The sequence below is a fragment of the Chiloscyllium punctatum genome, chromosome 41 (assembly GCF_047496795.1).
Source record: "Chiloscyllium punctatum isolate Juve2018m chromosome 41, sChiPun1.3, whole genome shotgun sequence".
Lineage (NCBI taxonomy): Eukaryota > Metazoa > Chordata > Chondrichthyes > Orectolobiformes > Hemiscylliidae > Chiloscyllium > Chiloscyllium punctatum.
In genome coordinates this window covers 59,602,916-59,619,091 of record NC_092779.1, presented here as the reverse complement: position 1 = coordinate 59,619,091, position 16,176 = coordinate 59,602,916, and positions in this window count along the sequence as shown.

The following is a 16,176-nucleotide window of genomic DNA, read 5'->3' as shown; positions in this document are numbered from 1 at the left end:
GCATTTACTGTGGAGAAAGACAGGGAAGCTCGGGAACTTGGGGAAATAAATAGTGATGTCTTGGAAAGAATCCTCACCAGAGAAGAGAAAGTGCTGGAATCTTAAAACAAATAAAGGTAGATCAATCCTCAGTAGTTCATTGGGTCAATCCTAGAATATTAATGGAAGCTAGAGAAGAGATTTCAGTGTCTCTAACAGAGATACTTATACTATCAACAGACACAGTGAGGCACTGGAAGACTGGAGGTTGGCTAACGCTGTTCCATCACTGAAGGACTGCAGGGAAAAGCCAGGAAATGACAGCCCAGTGATGGGGAAGTTGTTGGATGAGATTCTGAGAGAAAGGAGCTCCTTACATTTACAAAGGCAATAGCTGATTCGAGATGGTCAGCATGGCTTTGTGAGTGGAAAACCATGTTTCACAAACCGGATTGACTCTTCAAGGAGGTGGCCAAAGATAGATGAAGGCAGAGCAGTCAAAGTTGTCCACATGGACTTTAGCATCTCGTCAAGAGGAAGGAGGAAGTTTACTTAAGGTTGAGGAAGCAAGGATCAGACAGGGCTCCAGAGAGTTGCATTGAGTGGCACGATGTCTCTGTGGTTAGCACTGCAACCTCATAGCGCCACGGACTCCATTTCGATTCCAGCCTCAGGCGACAGTCTGTGGGGAGTTTGCACATTCTTCCCATGTCTGCGTGGTTTTTCCTCCAGGTGCTCTGGTTTCCCACCACAGTCCAAAGATGTGCAGATTATGTGACTCAGCCATGCTAAATTACCCATAGTGTTCACGGATATGTAGGTGTGGTGCATAGGTCAAGGCAAATGGAGAGTAATAGGGTGGGGAATGGGGCTGGGTTGTTTACTGTTTGGAGGGTTGGTATGGAGGTGTTGGGCCAAATGGCCCATTTCCACACAGTAGGGATTCTCTGAAGGTACCAGGAAGGAACCATGGAATGGACTTAGGGCAATGAGAAGAGGACGTGAAAAAGCATTGTTGGGAAGGATGAAGGAAAACCGTAATGTATTCTCCACTTAATGGGAGCAACAAGAGCAAGGCCAGAGTGAGGATAGGGCCGGTCAGGGATAGTGGAAGGAACTTGTACCTGGAGTCACAGGAGGTAGGCAAGGTCCTTAATGAATACTATGCCTCAGTATTCACTGCTGAGAGGGACCTTGTCATTTGTTAGGACAGCCTGAAACAGGCTGATGTACGTGAACAGGCGGATGTTAAGAAGGAGGATGTGCTGAGAATTTTGTAATGGATGGATGCGTCCAAAGTTACCATACAAAGTGAGGGAATGGATTGCTGCGCACCTGGGTGATGACCTTTGCACCCTCACTGTCCACTGGAGTCGGACCAGATGATTGGAGGCAGGAAAATATTATTCCCTTGTTCAGAAAAGGGAATAGGGATGATCCTGGGATTTGCACACCTGTCAGTCTTATGTCTGTGGTGTGCAATTATTGGAGAGGACTCTGGGAGACAGGATTTATTATTCCTTGGGAAACCATAGTTTGATCAGAGACAGTCAGCATGGTTTTGTAAGGGGCAGGTCATGCCTTACAAGTCTTATTGAATCTTTTGAGAATGTGACGAAACACCTTTATGGCTCATTCAGAAAATACAGAGGCATGGGGTACAGGGAAACCTGTCTTTCTGGATACAGAATTACTGGCCCACAGAAGACAGAGGGCGATGATAGAAACCATTCATCCTGGAGCTCAGTGCCCAGTGGTTTTCTGCAGGGAGTGGTTACAGGACCTCTGCTCTTTGTGATTTTATGAATAAGTTGGATGTGTGAATGGAAGAGTTGGTTAGTAAGTTTCCCAATGACACAAAGGTAGGTGGAGTGGTTGATAGTGTGGGGGGCTGTTGTAGGTTGCAAAGGGACATTCACAAGATGCTGAGAAGTAGCAGATGGAGTTCAATCTGGAAAAGTGTGAAGTCATTCATTTTAAAAGCTTGAAGTTGAATGCAGAATTCCTGGTTAATGGTAGGATCCTTGGCAGTGTGAACGAACAGATTCATAGATCCCTCAAAGTTGCCAATCAGTGTTGCAGCTCGATAGAGCCCTGGTTAGACCCCATTTGGAATATTGTGTTCAGTTCTGGTCCCCTCATTACAGGAAGGATGTGGAAGCTTTAGAGAAGGTAAAGAGGAGATTTACCAGGATGCTGCCTGTACTGGAGAGCATGTCTTATGAAGAAAGGTTGAGGGAGCTAAGGCTTTTCTCATTGGAGTGAAGAAGGGTGAGGGGTGACATGGCAGAGGTGAACAAGGTGATGAGAGTCATAAATAGGGTCAATAGAGAGAGATTTTTTACCCTGACATAAATAGCTATTACAAGGGGGTATAATTTTCTGGTGATTAGCAGATGGTTAAGGGGAGATCTCTGAGGTAGGTTTGTTACATATAGAGTGGTGTATGTGGAATGCACTGCCAGCGTTGGCAGTAAAATTAGATGCATTAGGGACATTTAATATACTTCTGGATAGGCACATGGATGATAATAAAATGAAGGGAATGGAAGTTAGAGTCATAGAGATGTACAACATGGGAACAGACACTTCAGTCCAACCCGTCCATGCCGACCACATATCCCAACCCAATCTAGTCCCACCTGCCAGCACCTCGTCCTAATCTCTCCAAAACCTTCATATTCATATACCCATCCAAATACCTCTTAAATGTTGCAATTGTACCAGCCTCCACCACTTCTTCTGGCAGCTCATTCCATACATGTACCACCTTCTGTGTGAAAAAGTTGCCCCTTAGGTCTCTTTTATATCTTTCACCTCTTATCCTAAACCTATGGACTTCCCAACCCCAGGGAAAATACTTTGTCTATTTACCCTATCCATGCCCTTCATAATTTTGTAAACCTCTATAAGGTCACCCCTCAGCCTCCGACACTCCAATGAAAAAAGCCCCAGCCAGTTCAGCCTCTCCCTATAGCTCAAATCCTCCAACCCTGGCAACATACTTGGAAATCTTTTCTGAACACTTTCATGTTTCCCAACATCTTTCCAATAGTAAGGAGACCAAAATTGCACGCAATATTACAACAGTGGCCTAACCAATGTGCTGTACAGTCTCAACATGACCTCCCAACTCCTGTATTCAACACTCAGACCAATAAACGAAAGCATACCAAACACCTTCTTCATTATCCTATCTACCTGCGACTCCACTTTCAAGGTGCTATGAACCTGAACCTCAAGGTCTCTTGGTTCAGCAACACTCCCTAGGACCTTACCATTAAATGTGTAAGTCCTGCTAAGAGGTGCTTTCCCAAAATGCGGCACCTCGCATTTATCTGAATTAAACTCTATCTGCCACTTTTTTTTAAACTTACTGTCGGATAAAAGATTGGCATATCATCATAGCCGAAGGGTATGGTAAACTGGGTAATAAGCTCAGATCAGTGTAAAAGGTTATGGCATTCAGGAGGAGCTAGTCAACCGGACAGAAAATTGGGCTTGATGGTAGGAGACTGAGGGTGGTGGGAGACATGTTGTTTTTCTGACTGGAGGCATGTGACCAGCGATGGAGTTGGTCCCCTGTTGTTTGTCATTTGGATAAATGGTTTGGATGGGAATATTGTTAAGTAAGTTAAATAAGTTTTTTGGGTGACACTGAAATTGGTGGTAAACTGGACAGTGAAGAAGGTTATCTGTGATACAACAGGATGAACAGTACTGCTGAGATAGTGGGCTGAAGAATAGCAGATGGAGTTTAATTCGATAAATGTGAAGTGTGCCATTTTGGTGAAACAAACCAGGGTGGGACTTGTCCAGTTAATGTTAGAGCCCTGGGTCGTGTTGTTGATCAGTGACCCAGTGACCCAGGTACACAGTTCTTTAAAAGTGGTGTCACAGATAGACAGGCTGGTGAAGAAGGCGTTTGGGATGGTTTCCTTCACTGGGCAGAGCATTGAGAGTAGGAGTTGGCACGTCATGTTGTATCTGTACAAGACATTGGTCAGGTCACCATAAAAGCATTGTTGATCAGTGGGAAGAACTCATCTGGTTCACTCACCTCCTTTTGTGTAGAACATCTGACATTCTAACTTGGCCTGGCTAACATGTGACTCCTGACCCACTACAACATGGCTGACTCTGAGCTGTCCTCTGTGTAATTAGCAGTGACACCACATCCCATGAATGAATAAATAAAAATACATATGTCCCTCACTATCTCTGCGAACACCTCCAGCTGCAGCAATTCAGACTGGCTTTGTAACACCGTTCAGCCCTTACCACTCTCTGTAACACTCTCACCACCTCCAGCACCTTCACCCCTCCCTGTTCCTTTTGTGACATTAAACCCTTACACTGATTCCTCTTCCCACTGCCCAACTCCTGCGAGCAGACCCATTGCAATCCATTAACATTTACTCCTAAAACACTCTCTCACTTCAGGATTTTCAGTACTTTTTGGTGATCTTCTCAGCCTCATAATCTAATATGATCCATCTTGTCCTGAGTGAGGGTCTGGTGGGAATTTCTTGCTGAGATTTTGTCTGTTTCAATGGAATGTTCTTTTGTTGAGTGATTTACACTGTTCCTTCAAACTGTTCATTTACAGGCACATATTTCAGTCTGTTTCGCCTCTTTGCCATGGTCAGTTCTCATCTCAAACACATGTAATTGGCTGTTTTTATTTTGAGTTGTAGCTTATACTTTCTGTGGTTCACTTTAAAACTTTATATTTCTTTAAACTGCACTTTATCACAATTTCCCCGAGGATCTCTCCAGGTGACATTACTCATTCACTAAGTTTCATCACACAACGGTCGCTCTGAGATTGTTATGTCCCAAGCCAGTTGCACAATTTGTTATTCAAAAAAAAACACCGAAAAAAAAATTTTCTGAACTCCTCTTCCAACATCACTGTTGTCAGTATGACTGTGCCAGATTATGTGAATATTGAAGTTCCCCAAAATTATCACAATGCCTTTGTTAAAAAAAATTCCAATGAGTTCCTGTTTAATGCAGTGATGAGCAATGGAATGCTGTTCGGTGGCCTAAAAACTGTTCTGCTGCTTGTGTCCTTGGCAAGTAGTAGCCAGAATTTACATTCAGACTGACTCTACTTCATGATCTGAGACCAAATGCTTTCTCTGTAAGGCCTTTCTTATCCATTATTGTTAGTGTTACCCATTTTGCCTGAGTTTGCACAAGGTGGTGAACCATTGAATATTTATGCCCACCTTTTGTTCGCCCTGTAACCACGTCTCTCTGGTGTCTAAACCTCTTTTATCTCTTTGTCACAAATCAATCTACCTTATTGAAGAGACATTATCCATTCCAAAAAAAACATAATTTATTCTTTCCTACAATTTCCTGTCACAGACCTATTCCCTGATGTAGTTACACTCTGTCCCATCCTGTTCCTTCCTGCTTGCCTTCAGTCACATTCCCATGCTGATCCCATACTTCACCTTTTCTCTTTGCATTTGGAAAGCTCGTTTCTCCTGAACCCTGTGCCAGCATCCTCTTTGTCAGTTTAAAACCCTGTCCCACAAACCTATCGACATGATTGGCCAGGACACTGGTTCCGGTACAGTTCCAGTGGGACCATCCTCATGGATTATTTATTAAATCAGGTATGGGATGTGGGTGTCTCTGGCTGACCAGCCTTTCTTGCCCAGCCCTAGCTGCCTTCGAGCTAAGTAACTTGCTCGGCCATTTCAGAGGGTAATTGAGAGTCAAACACTTTGCTGTGGGGATGTCGTGTCGACCTAGTGAGGATGAGCAGATGTCCTTATCTAAAGGACAAGTATTTGTTTTTTATTTGTACATCAGCAACGGTTTCATATTTATTTATGGATTGTCAATTCCTATTTTTAAAATTATTAATTTCAAACTCCTCCATTTCTGATGGTGGGATTCAAACCTTCTTCCCCTGAACATTAGCTGAGGTTTTGGATACATACTCTAGCAATAATAACACTCAGCCATCACTTCGCCTGCTCACTGGTTGCTCATCCCTGAGCACTGATACATGAAGCTAAACCCATTCTTCCAACATGATTGTGTGATCCTGTAGTCTTGCAGCACTCTGGTGATATCACTCAGTCTCTCTCCATGTGGTATCCCTCACTGTGTGGGTCTAATTGCTGCCTCTGTCAGCTCCTCCCGCTCTTCCAGTTACTCCAGATCCTGAGCCAACAGAATTCTCCACTCCAGAGAAGTGCAACAGCACAACCCAGGGATGGAGTGGGATTTTCCAGATATCTGTGGGGCTCATTTCCATTCTCCATGTGTAACCCTCACTGCATCAGTCTAATTTTCTATTCTGTCTATTTCTCTGTATCCTGTAGGTATTTAGGAAGTTCCTGACTCAGTAGGCCTCCCAATTGCTGGGGGTCTCGTCCATCACCTCATTGAAGATGGTTGGTCAGCCAGAGAGACAAAGGGCAGGGAGATGTGGAGTCTTCAATAAATCCTGCAGTGAGGTAAGATCAATCAGAGTGCACAGAGCAGGGAGCAATGAGAGGGCTCCATATATCGGCTAACAGGACATGACACAGATACAGTGCTGAATGGGGAGCACAGTACAGTACAGACACACCCCAGACTCAATCACCACCTCTACTTTAATTTACGTTGCACTGAGACAGCATGGCGAGTTCATAGTTATCAATCCAGGCCTGCGCTGTCTTAGTGAGCATCAGGACAACAAAGGGGAGAATAGGCCTCCGACGAGAGGTTGGGAATGCTGCCTGGGATCTTTCTGTTCTGTGTTCTCCCTCCATCACTGTGCAAAGACTCACGACTCTGCAACTTTGTGCCTATGGCATGGTTTGTGCACCAGTGTCTTCAGTAAGTTTTAACTCCCATAATAGTTCCTGTCCCTGTAACTACCTCCCTTCCCGATAGTCCTCCACATATTTGAAATGTACTGCATTCCAGACTACCATCCTTATTGCTGTAAATTGCTTCAGTGTCTACAACATGCTTTATTTCAGTACTGTAATCTTCTTTAACTGGATACAGAGTGATACAGCACGGAAACAGAACCTGTGGTACAACTCATCAATGCTCTCCATGTTTCCTATAATGAATGAGTCTCATTTGCCTGCGTTTGGCCCTTATCTCTTCAAACCTTCTCCCCTCCATGTACCTGCCCAAATGTCTTTTCCATGTTGTCATTGTTCTTTTTTCTCCCCTGTTCCCCTGGCAGTCCGTCCTGTCTGTGCACCATCCTCTGTGGATAATGTTGCCCCTCAGCTCCCTCTTTAAATCTTTGCTCTCTCATGTCCCGTTTGTACTCTCGAGTTTTGGACTCCCTTACCCTTGGCTATTCACCATTCTTAGGTCCAATCCTTGTGGCACTCCACTGGTCACAGACCCCCAGTCTGATAAGCAAACCTCCACCACCACCCTCTGCCTTCTACCTTTGAGCCAGTTCTGTATCCAAATACCAATCCTCCCTGTATTCTGTGAGATCGAATCTTGCTAATCAGTCTCCCATGGGGAACCTTGTCGAATGCCTTACTGAAGTCCATATAGATCACATCTACCGCTCAGCCCTCTTCAATCCTCTTTGATACTTCTTCAAAAAACTCAATCAAGTTTGTGAGACATGATCGCCCACGCATAAATCTCTATCTCTAATCAGTCTTTGCCTTTCCAAATACATGTACATCCTGTCGCTCAGGATTCCCTCCAACAACTTGCCCACAACCGACGTCAGGCTCACTGCTCTATAATTCTCTGGCTTGACCTTACCACCCTTCTTAAACAGTGGCACCACGTTAGCCGACCTCCAGTTTTCCGGCATCTCACCTGTGACTATCGATGATAAAAATATCTCAACAAAAGGCCCAGTAATCACTTCTCTAGCCTCCCACAGGGTTTGAGGGTACACATGATGAGGTCCTGGGAATTTATCCACCTTTATGCATTTCAACACATCCAGCACTTGCTCCTTTGTAATATGGACATTTTGCAAGGTGTCACCATCTATTTCCCTACATTCTTTATCTTCCATATCCTTTTCCACAGTAAAAACTGATGCAAAATATTTGTTTAGTATCTCTGTCTTTTAAACGTTGTAATTGTAACCACGTCCACCCTTCCTCAGGAAGTTCATTCCACAATCAAAACACCCTCTGTGTAACAATTTGCCCCCATGTCTTTTTTTTTGAACATCTCTCTATTCTGACCTGAAAAATGTGGTCCCTCCTGTTGAGACTCCCCCATCCTGCGGAAAAGACAACTCGATCTATACCTCATTTTTAAAAAATAAACTTTTACAACATCACATCTCAAACTCCAGGCTTCAGTGAAAAAAGACTCAGCCTATCCAGCCATTTTTCAGAAATCAAGCCTTCCATATCCAACAATGTCCTGGTAAATCTCTGCTGAACCCCCTGCAGCTTAATAATATCCTCCCTATAACTGGGCGACCAGAACTCGACAGAGGAGTGCAGAAGATGCCTCATAAATGTCTGCACAATCTCAACATGACATCCCAAATCCTCCACTCAATGGACTGAGCAATAGTCAGGCATGCCATATCCTGCGGTTCCACACACCAATGGTCTCATTGATTTATAATGGACACTATTTTGTCTAGAGTTACTCTTTTATTCTTAATCTATTTATACAATCACTTTTGGATTCTCCTTCTCATTCTCTGCTGAGGCTATTTCATGTACCTTTTCTGCATTCCTGATTTCTATCCAAAGTGTATTCCTAAAGTCCCTGTGATCCTCAGGGATTCCCTTGATCCATCTGGCTGTACCTGACATGTTGCCCCCTTTTCCTTGACCAGACCCTCAATAGACAGCCAGTGTTTCCGAATGCTGTCAGCATTGACCTGCACACAAACAGGAACATGCTGGCGCTGATCGTTCAGCTTATCTCACTTTTAAAATATTCTCACTTGCCCGACTTCCCTTTCCCTGCAAATAGACTCCCTCGTCACCCTTTGAGAGTTCCTGGCTAATATTATCAAGATTAGTCTGGCCCCATTTTATAACTTGAACCTGTGGACCAGCCCTGTCCTTTTCCATCGCTATTTTCAAACTAATAGACTTGAGTCACTTTGGCAAAATGCTTTCCTACTCACACCTCAGTCCCTTTCCCTAACTTGTTTCCCAAGGGGAGGTCAGGTTTTGCCCCATTCTCTTTTCAGGCCATTTACATATTGATTGGGAGTTTTCTGGAAGACAATTACCAAATTCCTCCCTTGCAAACACTGAACACTGGCAGTCTCAGTCTAGGATTGGAAAGTTTAAAAACCCCAAAGATAACAGCCCTATTATTATGATTGATATTTGAGATCTCCTGATGTGTTTGTTCCTCAGTCTGCCACTGATTATTCGGGGTCAGTAAGACAATCGTGTCAGAGTGATGACCCATTCTTATTTCTCAGTTCCACTAACATAGTGTCACTGCGTGATCCCACAGGAATATCCTCTCTAGGTACTGATGTAATGATTCATGCAATGAAAACCCACCACCACGCGTCCTCTCCTGCCTCCCCTTCGATGCTTCCTGTTGCATCTCCACCTTGAAACAATGAACTGCCAGTCCTGTCCCTCCCTCAGCTGTGTTTCTGTAATAACTATAATATCCCAGTCCCATGTTCCAATCCATGCCCTGAGTTCATCTTCCTTAGCTGTCAGGCCCCTTGCATTGAAATAAATGCAGTTTAATCATCAGTTCCCCCTCCCCCATTTCCTGCTATGTTCCTGCCTGCCTTGTCTGCTGAAATTGCTGTCTTTAACTTGTGCACCAACCTCAATCTTCCTTCTGGCCTAATCACTGTTTAAGGTCCAACACCCTGCCAGATTAGATTATATCCTCTCAAGCAGCTCTAACAATTTGCCCCATCAGGATGTGGGTCCCCCTCCTGCTCCCAGTTCAGGTGCCTTCCCCACCCTGTCTACCTGTGCTGACACCTTCAGACATCCAGGGACTTGCCCACCAAGGTCCCGGTGTTACTCAGTTCTCCAGGAGGACCTACTCTTCATGATGTATATCCTTCGCTTATGAGACTTCCCACAGTACATTACCTCACAGTGATCAGAAGTAAACTCCATCTGCCATTACTCAGAGTGTGTACAACTCTGAGTATGACTAACTTCATCCAGTCTCCCCAACCGTCCCTACCTCTAATTGTCGAGAGAATGCACAACCCTCCCTATTACGTTAACCTCCTCCAGTCCCTCTCATGGACACCATCTATGTAAGCTTCTAATGTTCCTGACTATATTTTCCTCCTGTTCTAATAAACCCTTGTGAACTTTGTGAAATTGTCCAATCTCTGGAGTGCTCTGTATAATCAGCCTCACTGTGACTGGAATCTGGCTTCAATACCAGCCTTGGCCGACTGTCTGTGTGGACTTTGCATGTTCTCCCCCAGACTGTGTGGGTTGCTTCCAGGTGCTCTGGTTTCCTGCCACAGTCCAACATTTGCACGATACGTGGATGGGCCATCATAAATTGACTGTAGTATTCAGGCAAGTGTGGTTTAGGTGAGTTCACCATGAGGAATGCAGGGTTTATTGGACAGGGAGAGGGATGGGTCTGGTTAGGATGCTCTTTAGAGGGGTTAGTGTGGACTTGTTGGGCCGAATGGCCTGTTTCCACACTGTGTGAAGATTCTATTCAGGTTATTGTCCAGTCCTGTAAACCATCCCTGTCTCTTGAACCTTGCCTCATCCCCAATACTCTCCTTATATATGTAATCTCCAACAGTTTCTAAAACACTCCTTGGCGATGTCAGCTTCTCCAGTCCTTACCACGATCGATATGACTGTCACCTCCTCCTGCTTTTAGAACCTTCTCTATAAATATTGCCATTTGTTACATCACTCCCAATCACTGTCCCATCCTGAAAGCCCCAAAAACATTTATATCTCTGTCAACTCATCTGGACTGTCTGTACTTCCTTTTGACAGTCCCGTTCTGAGACTTTTTCTATATCAAAAAAGTCATTAAGTGTAGGTAACCCTTATTATTGTAACCTCCCTTCAGCCTTACAGCACTGAGGATCTGTAGAAGGTCTGTTCAAATCGACAGCCATCTCTGTGTCTGTAATCTCCTCCACTCCCCATAATACATTCTCTCTGAGCTCCTCTGTAGTCCATTCAACACTCTTTAACACTGTCTGTATCAGTGTAACCTTCTCCAACAACACACAACCTTCCCTATCTGTGTAAATCCGTACACCAGTCCCTATCCCTCTCAGCTCCGTCTAACAATACAACCCTCCATGTCTGTGTATTCACCTTCAGTCCCTACTCACCTCCCTATCTGTGTAACCTTCTCCATGCATTTTTGCTACAGTCTCTTCAACTGTCCCTGTCAGTGTACTATCTACCAGTCCCGAAAACTCCCCTCTCTTTAACTTTCTCCGGCCACACAACCCTCACTATCTGTGACCTACTCCTGTGGGAGAACCCTCCCTCTGTGAACTGCTCCAACTCTTCAACTCTCCATAAGCTCCTGCAGCTCTTACATAACCTCTTCCAGTCCCTAAAACGCCATCAGTCTGTGGAGACCCTACCACCATCCCTATCTGTGTTATCTTCTTAGGTCCCTGCAACACTCCCAATCTGTAGATCCCACTCCAATGCCTGTGCCTCTCCTGATCTTGTTCCTACAAGACTCATGAACAATGTAACATCCTCCCGTCACTATCACCCACCCTGTCAGTGTAAGCTCCTCCTGTATCTCCAAACATTTACTCATCTCCATAACCTTCTCCAGCTCTTACCCCCATCTGTGTAAACATCACTCTCCACTCAAACCCTCCCTACTGCAGGAACTTCCTTCTATTTGTGCTATGCTCCCTTATCTGTGAAAATGTCTCCAACCAAACTTGCTACCCAATCTCTCAAAAAAGAATCCAGATTCCACAGCCTCCATGTCTAAATAACCCTGAGAACCTAAGCCTTCCTATCTCTATAAACATCTTCAGTCACGATGACCCTCCATATCCCTGTTTGTTTCACCAGATGATACAAACCTCTTTATCTCTGTAATCTGCTCAGCTCACTAAAACAGTCCCTGTCTGTGTAATCCAGCCCTGTCCTACAAACATCCTTATCCCTGTAAACTTCTCTATCCCTCCCAACATTCCCATCTCCATGAGCCCGTCAGCCCTACAGCTCTCCACATTTCTGTAACCTCCTGTGGGTCTAAGGTCCTCCCACCCTGTGAAACCACCTCCAGTCCCCACATCCCTCCCAATCTGGGTCCTCTGCTCCAGATCAGACCATTGCTGTCTCTGTAAACACCTCCACTCCTGACAACTCTTCCCATTTGTGTAACCTTGTTCAGACCCCATACTCTCCAGCTTCCTGAATCCTCTTCCTGCATTGCAACCAAAACCACATGTTTCTGTAATATCCACCAGTGCTTAAACCTCCCCAACTCAGTAACCACTTGCAGCTCTAACAAAACACCTAAACTGTGAAACCTCTCATTTCCCTACAATCCTCCCTCCCTCCCTCCTCAAATGCCTTCATCACCATGAAACCTCACAATTACTGAAACCTACTACTGTCTGCAAAATCCTCCTGTCCTGATATTCCTCTCTATCTCTGTAACCCCCACCACCCTCCAGTGCCCTTCTGGGGAACATGGCAGAGGAGAGAAGATTTGTAGCGTCTGGACCATATTACGGAGGTAGAATTCTGGAAATTACAGATTTGGTCTGATGTTTGTGTGGTGCAGATTATTGGCGAGGACTCGAAAGAAAGGAATTATGACTACTTGGAAAACCATAGTTAATTTAGTGACAGTCAGCATGGGTTTGTGAGGGGTCAGGTCATGCCTCACAAACCTTATTGAATTCTTTGAGGATATGACAGAATACGTTGATGGCTCATTCAGAAGAGAAGGATGATTGGGATACAGGGAAATCTGTCTGTCTGGATACAGGATTGGATGACCCAGAGAAGACAGAGGGTGGCAGCAGATGGACAGTATTGAGCCTGGAGCTCAGTGACCAGTGGGGTTCTGTAACAATCGGCTCTGGGACTCTGCTCTTTGTGGATTTTGTAAATGACTTGGATGTGGATGTTGGAGAGTGGGTTAGTAAGTTTGCCAATAACATGAAGGTTGGTGGAATGGTGGGTAATGTGGAGGGCTGTTGTAGGTTGTAATGGGACATTGACAGGACGCCGAGCTGGGCTGGAAGTGGCAAATGGAGTTCAATCTGGAAAAGTGTGAAGTGATTCATTCTGGAAGGTCAAACCTGAATATAGAATACAGCGTTAAAAGGCAAAATACTTGGCATTGTGGAGGAACAGAGAGATCATGGCGTCCATGTCCATAGATCCCTCAAAATCGCCACGCACATTGATAGGGTTGCTAAAAAGTCATATGTTGTGTTGGCCTTTCTGAGCAAGGGGATTGATTTCAAGAGCCGTGAGGTTTTACTGCATCTTTATAGCGACCTGGTGAGACCACACTTGGAATATTGTGTTCAGTTCTCATCCCATCTTTACAGGAAGGGTGTGCAAGTTTTAGAGAGCGTACACTGGAGATATACCAGGATGCTGCCTGGAATGGAGGGCATTTCTTATGGAGAAAGTTTGAGGGAGATAAGGCTTTTCTCATGGGAGAGAGGAAGGAGGTGGGGCGACCTGGGTAGAGGTGAACAAGATGATGAGAATCACACAGAGAGAGGGAATAGTGAGAAACTTTTTCTCCTATGGCATAAATGGCTGTTACAAGGCGGCATAATTTTAAGGTGATTGGAAGATGGATAAGAGGATCGAGATGGTAGGTGGTTGGATGGACTGTCAATGGTTCTAGTAAAATTAGACACATTCGGGACATCTAATAGACTCTTGAACAGACACATGAATAGTAGTAAAATGAAGGGTATGTAGGCTAGTTTGATTTTACAGTCGGATAAAAGGTTGGCATAGCATCATGGCCGAAGGGTCATGGGCTGAACTGTTCTGCGTTCTGTATTCTGTCTGGTAAACTGGGTAATAAGCTCAGATCAGTGAAAAAGGATATGGCATTCAGGAGGAGCTAGTGAACTGGATACAAAATTTCCTTGATGGTTGTAGACAGAGGGTGATGGGAGACCTGTTGTTTTTCTGACTGGAGACATGTGACCAGCGGTGGAGTGGGCCCACTGTTGTTTGTCATTTGGATAAATGGTTTGGTTGGGAATATTGGTTTCCTGCTAAGTAAGGTGTTTGGGTGACACTGAAATTGGTGGTAAACTGGACAGTGGAGAAGGTTATCTATGATACAACAGGATGGACAGTACTGCTGGGATAGTGGGCTGAAGAATAGCAGATGGAGTTTAATTAGATAAAGGTGGGGTGTTCCATTTTGGTGAAACAAACCAGGGTGGGACTTGTACAGTTAATGTTCAGGCCCTGGGTAGTGTTTTTAGTCAGAGATCCAGTGACCCAGGTAGACAGTTCTTTGAATGTGGTGTCACAGGTAGACAGGCTGGTGAAGCAGGCGTTTGAGGTGGTTACCTTCATTGGGGAGAGCATTAAGAGTAAGAGTTGGGATGTCATGTTGTATCTGTAAAAGACATTGGTGGGGCCACCATTAAAACATTGTTGATCAGTGGGAAGAACTCCTCAAGTCACTTACTTCCTTTAAGGAAGGGCATTAAATATTCTAACCTGGTCTGGCCAACATTTGACTCCAGACCCACAGCAATATGGCTGACTCTGAGCTACCCTCTGGGTAATTAGCAGTTGGGTCAAAGAATGTTAGTCCAGGCAGTGACACCCACATCCCAGGAATGAATAAATAAAAATCCATATATCCCTCCCTACCTCTGTAAACACATCCAGCTGCAGCAATCCATCTTGGCTTTGTAACACTGTTCAGACCCTGACCCCTCTCTGTAACACTCTCACCACCTCCAGCACCTTCACCTCTCCCTGTTCCCATTGTGTCAATAAACCCTGACCATGGCTCCCCTTCCCACTGCCCTCCTCCTTCTAGCATACCCTTTGCAATCTATTTAACATTTACTCCTAAAACACTCTATCACTTCAGGATTTCAAGTACTTTTTGGGGATCTTCTCAGCCTCATAATCTAGTATGGTCCCTTTTGTCCTGTGTGCGGGACCAGTGGGGATTTCTTGCTGAGGTTTTTACTGTTTCAATCGAATATCCTTCTGTTGAGTGTTTTACACTGTTCCTTCAAATGATTTCCACTGTCCATTTACAGACACATGTTCCAGTCTGTTTAGCCTGTTTACCTTGGTCAGTTCTCCTCTCACACACATGTAATTGGCTATTTTTGTTTCTAGTTGTAGCTTGTCCTTTCTTTAAATCACTTTAAAACTTTATATTTCTATAAACTGCACTTTATCACAATTTCCCGAAGGATCTCTCCCGGTGACATTACTCATTCACTAAGTTTCATTACACGGTCGCTCTGCGATAGTTATGTCCCTTAACAGTTGCACAGTGTGTTTTTCAAAGAAACACTGAAAAAAAAATTAACCGAACTCCTCTTCCAATATCAATGTTGACCGTGTGATTGTCACAGACTATACAAGTATTGAAGTTTTCCAAAATTATCAAAATGCTTTTGTTAAAAAAATTGCAACGAGTCCCTGTGTAATGCAATGATGAGCAATGGCATACTGTTCAGTGGCTAAAACTGCTGTGCTGCTTGTGTCCTTGGCAAGTAGTAATTACATTCAGACTGACACTACTTCATGATCTGCAGCCAAATGCTTTCTCTGTAATGCCTTTGTTATCCATTATTTTTTAGTGTTACCCATTTTTCCTGAGTTTCCGCAAGATTGTGAACCATTGAATATTTTTGTTCACCCTGTATCCATGTCTCCCTGGTGTCTAAATCTCTTTTATCTCTGTGTCACAAATCCATCGACCTTATTACAGTGATGTTGTCCATTAAAAAAACATAACTTACTCTTTCCCACAATTTTCTGTCACAAATCTTTTTGCTGATGTACAATTTTAGTTAAACTCTGTCCCTTCCTGTTCCTTTCTGATTGCCTTCAGCCACATCCCCATGCTGTTCCATTGCTTCACCTTTTCTCTTTGGATTTGGAAAGTTCCTTTCACTTGAACCCTGTCCCAGCATCCTCCCTCTCAGTTTAAAGCCCTGTCCATAAACCTACTGACATGATCGGCCAGGACACTGCTCCCAGCATGGTTCCAGTGGGACCATCCTAATGGATTATGTATTAA